This window comes from Amborella trichopoda, chromosome 1, assembly GCF_054954075.1.
Source record: "Amborella trichopoda isolate Santa Cruz 75 chromosome 1, AtrichopodaSantaCruz75HAP2 v2.0, whole genome shotgun sequence".
In the NCBI taxonomy this organism is placed as follows: Eukaryota; Viridiplantae; Streptophyta; class Magnoliopsida; order Amborellales; family Amborellaceae; genus Amborella; species Amborella trichopoda.
Window position 1 is genome coordinate 46,527,531 of NC_142336.1, and position 10,730 is coordinate 46,538,260.

Genomic DNA, 10,730 nt, shown 5'->3' on the forward strand with positions numbered 1-10,730 from the left:
TTTTTAAATTAAAACATAGTGAATTGATGAGTTTTGTTATGACCATTAATGTTATAGATAGGTTTAGGTTTGGGTCATGGCTTAAGCTCGTAATTATTAATTGTGAGTCCGCTCCTACTACATTGATCTTTGAAACTTAAAATCTTTTTCACAATAGTCACGAAACATATTTCGCATTTGCTTTGTCCCTTACGAAATATTGGACAGAGCATGATAAAAGTAGGCAAAAAGTGGACACCAGAAGACTGATCGCAAAGCGGGCCGGGTCAATGTGGGCCAGGTGGGTTACTGGGAACTGCATATTGGGTGACCCGGTTTTGGCCTATTTTTGGTGGTTAGGCTAGGGATTTATAAAATAAAAAATATTAAAAATCCAAAAAATAGGAAATTAATTAGCAATATATTTTCTAATATTTTTTCAAAGGTTGGAAAGTAATTTGGCCATGAATACTAACTCTTATATATATTTCTTTTTTTTTAAATACTTGTAGTCACAAATCGATTTTTCAAAATGTATTTTTTAAATACTATTTAACCTCATTTACATAATTTTCATATTTTTTAGGATTTTTTTAACAATTTTTTGGCCTAGCCGAGACCTACCTGGCCAGGGCCGGGTTCCGTTCCCGGTTCCTGTTTTCCTACACTATACGAGAATAACTCGATTTGAAAAGCAAGAAGGTTGCGTCCTCTATAAGCAAGCCATAATAAAAGTCCATTCACCACTTTTAGAGCAAACATAGAACCAATTTTTCCCTAAAAATGGTGAAACATATTTGATAGTTTAATGATGCCAATAGCTATGGTGTTGTCTTTTCGCTTTGCATTGTTAGGTGGTTAAGGGGATATCTTTTTGGTGGCAAACTTTGAATATCTTACCTTATTCAAACAAAAGGCCACGGCACTACACCATATCTAAGTCCAATACCTGTCCCAAAATGTCCAAAGGCCTTGTTCTTAGCCAACCAGTCTAAAAGTAAGTGTCTAATGTTGCATTTATGACAAGAAAAACCACATGCTACATTGATTTTACAAATACATTGTTATTTTTTTTAGAAAAATGAATTGGTGATCCGGATCAGCAATCCAGTCTACCAAACCAATATTTAAAATAAAAAAAAATAGAGTCGGTTATCCGACAGAACTAACTCACTCCCAATATTGAACCGGTTGATTCTTAATATTTAGTGGGAACTGATTCAGCCCCCATGATTCTTTATCCAAATCAGCATATTTAGTGGGAACTAATTTAGCCCCTATGATTCCTGATCCCGATCAACCTCTTTCAATCTAAATCGACGTTTTACTAAACATTGCTCATAAATCGCACAATGAAGTACACTATTGACCTGAGTGTGAAGTCTATAAAAATGCAGTCAAATGTATGCATACATATGCATACGACTTTTGTACCTTAGGAAAAAAGGGCACTCTAGTCTCTAATGGTGACCTCGTGAAGTACACTATGATCACGGGAGCATAATGCAGCAACACTTCCTAGTGAACATCCACAATTGCTACAGCTTTAGTTCATTAGTCTCACAGCGCCAATAGACGGCGGATGCTCAATTGGACGCATTGTGATAGCATGCTCCACCTCATTACATTTGGCTAACTAAAGATGTTGATATGCATTTTTCGGTTGGAAAGAGACATTCATTTTTAGTACAAAAAGGTCATAATCACTCTTGTCCATCAGATTTTAAATCGGGTGATTGTAAGTGCGCGATTCACTAAACTCAAAGTTCAAACAAGTGACCACGAAATAACCCAATCTGACCCGAGAATAGGTTATCCCATTCTGGTTATGTATGTACATAGAAAAACGACCGAATCTAGAAGAGAAACAACAGTTCCACACGGTAAAACGGTGATCCAAACAATCGATTCTCGATCCAGACTATTATTTATTGCCGGTTCACCATTTTTTTTCATGTTTTTTAGCCCGTTCACTATTATTTCCACGTATTTTTTTTACTGCCGACTCACTGATGCATACTGATTTTTTGGGTGCTCAATTCATGTGACGATCCGTTTTTTAAATTTATTTATTACAAAAAGAATCGATCTGGCTAAACCAGAGAGAGCCAAGAATGGGCACTTTAGTCATTTCTGAAATTTGGGCCATGTTAGGTAGAGAAGGCGACATCTCATCATTTCATTTGAAGTTTCTTCACCGTTGCATTCACCAAGACAAAGGAGGGCATTTTGGACACTAACGAAAAAAATGTGGGAGATGGAGCACTGGAAAAGCTGAGGAATTTTATTTACTTATATTATTTTTATTTGAAAACCCATTTTTGCATCATGTTGCACCTTCGTAAAAAGCAAACCACTGCTTAATGTTTGGAACTTACTGCAAGGGACATAATCGCCATATGCAAAGAAGATGAGTTATTTTTGAGATTCCAAAAAAGGCTTGAGACGTCCAATCATCTTTACAGCCCTAATGAGAATTTCGAGCCTTGAGCCAAATACGGACTTACCATTTTATACAAAGTCGAGGACGTCTTTCCCCTTTTTGATAAAAAAGCCAGTGCTCAGTACGCACAGGTAAAAGTACGTTTTGAACCAGTACTTTTTGCAGTAATGTTGAGAAATATGATTTTAATGCTTAAATGTTTTGTTACGGTCATAAATTATATTTTTATCTTTAACTATCAAATTTAAAGCTTCGATAATAGTGTCGATCGAGTAATACGTTACAACTAATGGTTTAAAAAACGGATCGATGATTCGGATCAGGTTTTAAAAAATCGATCTGGATAGGCAAATCGACGATCGGGATCAGGAATCGGGTGAATTGGTCAGAATAAAGCTTAAAAAAAATTCGAAAAAATTATTAAAATTCATTATAAATATTGTTTTTTAAGAATTCAATAAGAAATGAGGGTACTCCATTAAGAATTTTCATGTTTTTGAATGAATATGAGAATATTTATATGTTCTTTCCCTGCATGAACTGTCATTCAGCATTTAATTTACATCACACAAAAGGATGAACATATAATTATCATGGAATAAGTATATCAACATACATGGACTACAATAAAGCATAGAATTAGTAACATAGGATCTAAAAATAAAATGATAGACGACGTTATTGTTCTTCTTGGTCACGCTGGTGTCATTGATTGAATTCGTTTAACAATTCATTGATTCGATCTAAAAACGAATCATCGATATTAGTAGGCGTCTGACTATTTCCAGATCCCTGAGTGTTAGTGTTTTGTTGTGTTTTCAATCTAAAATCCCCGAAGATTGTCCATCCTTCATGCTCACCTGCACTGTCGTGCTCATCCCTACATTGTTGCTGTTGGGACTCGATATGTGAATAACATGGCTGGGATAGGGTGGCCTCTCATTTTCTCTTTGAATAATATGGATTAAAAAAAAAAATAACAAATTTTTAAAAAAATCGATCTTGGATTAAAAAAAAAAAAATCACAAATTTTCAAAAAATTCTATCATGGATTACAAAAAAAAATCACAAATTTTCAAAAAATTCTATCATGGATTACAAAAAAAAATTCGATCATGGATTAAAAAAAAAAAATCACAAATTTTCAAAAAATTCAATCATGGATTACAAAAAATTCGATCATGGATTACATAAAATTCGATCATGGATTACATAAAATTCGATCATGGATTACAAAAAAAAACAAACAAAAAAAACAAAAAATTCAATCGTGGATTACAAAAAAAGAAAAAAACAATTCGATCATGGATTACAAAAAATTCAATCATGGATTACAAAAAACTCTATCATGGGTTACAAAAAAAGCAAAAAACAAAAAATTCGATCATGGATTACAAAAAAAAAACAAACATTTCGATCATGGATTACAAAAAAAAAACAAACATTTCGATCATGTATTACAAAACATTCGATCATGGATTACAAAAAATTCTATCATGGGTTACAAAAAAAAAAAAAAAAAACAAAAAATTCGATCATGGATTGCAAGAAAAAAAAACAAACAATTCGATCATGGATTACAAAAAATTCGATCATGGATTACAAAAAATTCTATCATGGGTTACAAAAAAAAAAAAAAGCAAAAAATTCGATCATGGATTACAAAAAAAAAAAAACAATTCGATCATGGATTACAAAAAAATCGATCAAGTATTACAAAAAAATCTATCATGGATTACAAATAAATAAATAAATAAATAAATTCCGTACGGGACTCGTCGATTCACTGTACGGACTCTCCGCTTACGTACAGTGAATCGGCGAGTCACTGTACAGAATCGTCCGGTTCTCTCTAGAACCGGACGATTCCCGTTTTTTTCGCCGATTCTATCCGTCCATGGCGATTTTCGAGTATAACCGGGCGAGTCTGGTTCGACTCGACGTTTTTTTAAACACTGGTTACAAATATATACTATTCTCAAATTTTGAAATTCATTTTTTTTTTCATGTATACGCATCTTGATGTCGAGATAATCAATTTGATGATATTTGTGCATCAAAACAACTTCTTCCGACCAAAGTTTTGAGGTACGGTCTAATTTTATTGTTTAGAGCCTAGGCTCTATATAAACTTTTCCCCATAAATGGAAATAGATATTGGTCCTCATTATTTTAGGTTTCATAAAATATCAAAATATTTACTCACATTGAACTTCATTAAGTTTGGTAAAACTCTCATCGAATTGACGGATATTAAATGTACTGATCACTCAAAATAAAAGATTAACGTTAAATAGATGCAGAAGCCTAGGCTTCAGGAAAATAATGTAACACCTTATTTTGAGTCCTGTTTTAAAAGCACTTTGGGGATTAGAAATTTTCATGACAGCTCTAAAATTAATTTCCAAAATCAATTGTAAAATTTGAAGTTCAAAAAATGGTCCAGATCATCTAAAATCAATTTACAACATTGAGTGTGAAATTTGAAGCTAAAAAAATAATACAAATGTTATGGATCTGTGAACACTTATTTTTAGAGTGAAATGGACGATAAGAATAATGTGTTATAATATATATTTTTTCTAGGGTTTGAACTTCTAGATTTTTTTTTCACAATTATAATGGACAATGTTGAGATGATCTATCAAAACAAGTAAACCCTTACCTCAAAACTTATTGAAAATTGTAGTTCTGGCATCGAAAAACCTTCAAATCATCGTATTGACCTCGACCATTATGGTTGTAAAAAATTTTAGGACTTCAAATTATAAAATTAATATCTATTATTACATATTATCTAGACCGTCTATATCTCCTAAAAATAAGTGTTCATAGATCTGCAAGGTCTGTACTATTTTAGAGCTTCAAATTTCATAGTCGGTGTTGAAAATTCATTTTAGATGTATCATGAAGATTCTGATGCCCAAAGTATTTTTTGGATAAGGATTCAAGGTGAGATTTTACATAGAGCCTATTTTATATAAAACTTGGCGTTGTTTGTATAAAGTTGAGGCTCTAAACAATCAAAGTAAAGCGCACCTTCAAATAGTATCGGGAAATGTAGTTTCAATACTAGAAGTCTTTGCCATAACCTTAAAATATATTTTCATCTTTAATTATAAAATTTAAAGCTTCAAAACTATTGTAGATCGAGCGGATCTATGAAAATCTTGAAAATTGATGGTCCAAAAATACGTTACAAGATGCACTATTTTCAAACTTTGAAATCTATTTTTCTTGATGTCGAGATGATCAATTTGAAGATATTTGAGCATCAAAACAATCTCTTCCTATGAATTTTTTGATGTGGACTCGAATTTGATTGTTTAAAACCTCGGCTCTCTATAAAAATTGCATCCACTTAAATATAGACTCACACGAGGGGCGTTCCGGTAATTTGGATGATTGATAAAGGCTGCAATTCTATGCCTTCAGAAAGATAGAGACTAAATTAAAAACGAGAAAGGACAATCATCTTCGAGTAGTCTATTTTGTAGTACACGTGCATGTGCTCTTGTCAAATTCTTTTTCCATCAATATTCTTATGAAATCTACTAAGTTTTGCATCTCCAGTACTTGTAACCCGACGGTACAATTAAAATTAGCTATCCGTTGTAAAAGTGACCGCGTAGCTATCTTTTTTTAAAAAATAAAGAAAAATTACCAAAAAAAAACTCGCAAGATTAACTATTTCATATTGTACCTTTGCTATTTGATTTAATTTTAAAATACCTATAGAAAGACACGTGATCTTAGTTGGAAGAGTGTCAAAAGTGCAAACGATGCCCTTTGCATAGAACATAGGCTCTAAACAATCAAATTAGAACTTACTTTCAAATAGTTTTGAGAAATGTGGTGTAAATATTAAAAATCTTTGTGATAGCCTTAAAATATATTTAATATTTATTTATAAAGTTTAAAGCTTCAAAAATAGTGTAGATCAACATATCTATCAAAACTTGAAAATCTTGAAAATTGATGATAAAAAAATGCATTACAAAATACCCTATTTCCAGAACTCGAAATCCGTTTTTTTTCTTATTTCCATGCATCTTGATGTTGATATGATCGATTTGAAGATATTTGGGCATCAAAACCACCTCTTCTAGTTCAAATTTTGAGGTAGGGTCAAAGTTGATTGTCTAGAGCCTCCGCTCTATATAAACTTTTCCCAAGTGTAAAATGCTAAATAGTATTTGATAAATTTCTCAAAAAAAAAATCACATTGCAACTTTTGCAATTAGCTTAATTCAAAATGGGAAATGGTTTGATAGGGTTGCAGCCCTATCGAAATAAGTAAATCCTCACCTCATAACTCTTCAAATATTGCAAGTTAAGAATTGAAAAACCTGTACATCCATCATCTCAACTTTAATATTATGGTTATGAAAAAAATTAGGATTTCAAGCTATAAAAATAGTGTATATTGTAATAAATTATCGAGACTGCCCATTTTGCTTTAAAAATAAGTGTTCATTGATCCGCAATATCTGTATCATTTTTTGTATTTCAAATTTATTTTGGGTGTTGGAAATTGATTTGAGGGCCGTTATAGAGATTTTTGTCGCTGAAAGCACTTTCCATACGAGAATTTGAGGTGAGGCATTATTTTGTTTTAATATCGTCAAGTTTATATAAGATTGAGGCCCTAAACAATCAAATTAAGGAACAACCCAAAAACTAAGTAGAGGAAGTTATTTCAATGAGGAAAAACCCTCAAGTCTAATCATCTCGACCTTGAGATACATGGCTATAAAAAAAAGTGGACTTCATGCTTTTAAAATACTAAATATTTTAAATGCATTATCTACACCGTCAATTTTCAAGATTTTAAAGTGTTCATATATCTATTTGATTTACCCTATTTTTTAAGCTGAAAATTTCATTAGAGATGAAAATAAAATTTTAGGCAATCATAAAAATTTATAGTGCTGAAATGACATCTTTCGGCAGTATTTGAAGGTGCACCTTACTTTGATTGTTTAGGTCCTCAGCCTAATACAACCACAAGGTTATAAATATCTCTTGTACTTTACCTCTTATGCTCATTTATTGTTTTTCTTAAATCTCTATTTCGAAATTATTAGCTTCAGACTACTAAGACCTCATTGTTTTGAAATTAGATACGACAGGTTTGGACTACTTTAATCTATTCTAAAAGTAATCTTGTCCCCGATCATTTTGAATCTTTACAACAAGTGGCTCTGAACTGAAAATATTTAAGAAAATAAAAAACAAAAATGGGCACTCACACATAAATATGAGAATAAAATTTTAAATACCACTGATTATAAGAAATATTAATATTATTTTATCTTTTTTAACAGGAAGGTGAATGTTTAATGTCGCTTACAGCATAGTTAACAATATGTATCTAATTTATCATTTTCTTATTAAATCCCAATATTCCTAAATCTTTGACCCGGTTCTAAAAACAACCAAGTCGGCTTGGAATAGGCGGGGGCAGGTCCAAGTCCCGGTTGAGATCAAGCAAGTACCCCATGTGTAGAGCATGTAGGCCTGGCAATGGATGGGTGGTCCGACGCAGCCCCAGTTTGCCAGCCCTAAAAAGGTAGGGCTTGGGCCACAAAATGTGGCCCAAGGGCCCAACTAGTGCTCCAATGTCGGCCCCATTCATCCACCCAACCATCTTTTTTTATTAATTTTTTTCTTCTTCTTTTTTTTGTGTATCTGTTTTTCAACCCAATCTAGCCCTAACAGAACCTGCACCATACCCGTAGGGACTAAAGCACGGCCCAGCGCATTGCCACCCTGAAGAGTGCAGCGGGTTGGGTCCAACTCAACACGAACCCATATTCGAATAGTATTTGGGTCTAGGTTTTGAACCCAACCCGTCGAGTCCAAAAGTCAGACCCATACCTGTATCCGTCGGGTCTAAAAGTCGGACCCATATCGATGCAGATCAAAATTTGGTGTTTACGAAATTTTAATTTTAATTTTAATTTTTATTTTTATTTTTACTTCTTGCTCTAAAATGCGGTTAATTTGTTGGGGTGGTATTCGCCAGTAAAATTTATGCTGCTTATGACCCATACCGGTTGGGTCCTTGGTCTGGTTAGGTCCATTACCACCCACTATAAGCTTCTTCTTTCTTTTTTTGCCGTTGTTTTACTGCCATATACTTATATTGTTGGCAACCAGGTCACAAATAACTTGCGATGAATACTTATTGTATACGATCCTTAATACAGCCAAACGAATAGGGTTTGAAATATTTTATCTCCAACAATTCACAGGTACGGGTTGGGTCCAATCGGACCTAGACCCAGACCCAGACCCAGACCCAAACCTGAATAGTGTTTGGGTCTAAGTTTTGAACCTAGGCCCAACCCGTCGAGTCCCAATATTGGACCCATACCCCAACCCCTGTCGGGTATTTCCAGCGGGTCTCGATCTATTCCCACCCCTAGTAGTGGCGACATACTTTTGTCAAGGGAAAGTTTATGTAGAGCTGAGGCTCTAGACAATGAAATTAGAGCTTATCTCAAAAATATCACTAGAAGATATTGTTTTGATGCTTAAATATCTACAAATTGTTCATATCGATATCAAGATGCATGGACATGAGAAAACAATGGATTTCAAATTTCGAAAATAGTATATTTTGTAATGAATTTTTAGACCATCAAGTTTCAAGATTTTCAAGTTTTCATGGATATGTGGAACTATGTTATTTTTAAAACTTTAAATTTTATAAAAAAAAATAAAAATATATTTTAAAACTATCACAAAGATGTTCAGTGTTGCAAAACACATTTCTATCGGAAGGTAGCCTCTTTGATCGTTGATAGCATAGGCTCGATACAAACCACAACCTTTTTCCAATTCAATATTTCAGATTGAAGTCCGGAACTTCCATCTTTGGGCGTGGCTGGAGAAAAGGGCCCACCAGTGTCCTATGAATGCATGTTGTGTCTTGTCAAAGCGGACATCTGTCTTGTCCCCAAAAGACCGTTATTGATGGCAACCCGGTCTTGTCGAAGAATAAAGGGCGAAATGGGGGTATTTTCGTCAGTGTAAAAATGTAGGAGACGACGGTGTGGAGAGAGAAAGTGGAAAGTCTGAGCAGATCAGAGCTGAGACGTCTGAGAAAGGACGGAGAGAGAGGCCCCTCGAGATTTAAGCCGGCACGTCCCGCGAAACAGTCGTTAAAATTAAATGTGTAAAAATTGAGCCCGGTTTCAGCGTTTGTTAGGGTCACGTCCACTTCTCTGACAAGCAGAAGCCGTACCACTAAATCTCCAATGAACAGCTGGATCGTTTGGATGAGGAGCCGTACTCCCCGTTCCTCTCTCTCTCTCTTCCAAAGGTCATTTCCGATATTAAAAATGTTTTAACGGTCAGCGCTACCTGGAAAAGGATGAGGTTTCTATAACACGTGGGCTCGATGAAAACAAAATAAAAACCTCACCTCAGATCTTTATCCACGAAGTACTTTTAGCAATGGACATCTCGCTCTTATAAAAAATAATAAAAAAATTACATAAAACTCTAAAAAATAGGCTTTATAGTCATTTTATCTCGAAAAAAGTTTCCGTACTTCCTCTTCCGCTCTTTCTATCATTCCCCCTTCCATCCACCCGTCCTCGTGAGAGCCGCGTACTGTTTGATCTTAGAGCTCACGTTTCAAAGTACTTTATTTTTAATTTTTTTTATACAAAATTTATGAATATAAAATTTAATATATGTCATCTTCTCATTATGCCGCACTTATAATAAATATTAAAAATAATTTTTTGATAAAACATAACCAAAATACTCCTTACAATTTTAAAGAGAATTTTGGTCATTTTTTATTATAAATATTTTTTTTAATATTTTTCGTTAGTGCGAGTTTAATAGAAATTGGACATCCAAAATTTGGTGTCAAAATAGTTTATAGAAAAAAATTAAAAATAAAATAGTATAAAGATGTGACATTGTGATTGGGACAATCTTAGCCCTCCATTTAGAATGGATGGTTGGATAAAAGAAAGCATATAAGTTTTATGTTGTAGGGGAAGCATAAAAAGCTTGCCCTTTTACCCCACGCTAAATTTTCTTACCATAATTTTTTCAAAAATCAAGTTTTATAGCAAATACCCCAATACAAAAAGTTTTTTTTTTTTACGAAAATACCTTTCATGTACATAACAAATCTTATTCAGATCCAAATAAAAGGAAACACCGGACCACTGTTGTATATTGCCGGACCCGTCCATTATGTCGGATCGGACTATACACTGTTGAGCCGCCTATTCCAAGCACAAACAAATGTCGGACCGCACTTGTAAAGCACCGAATGACC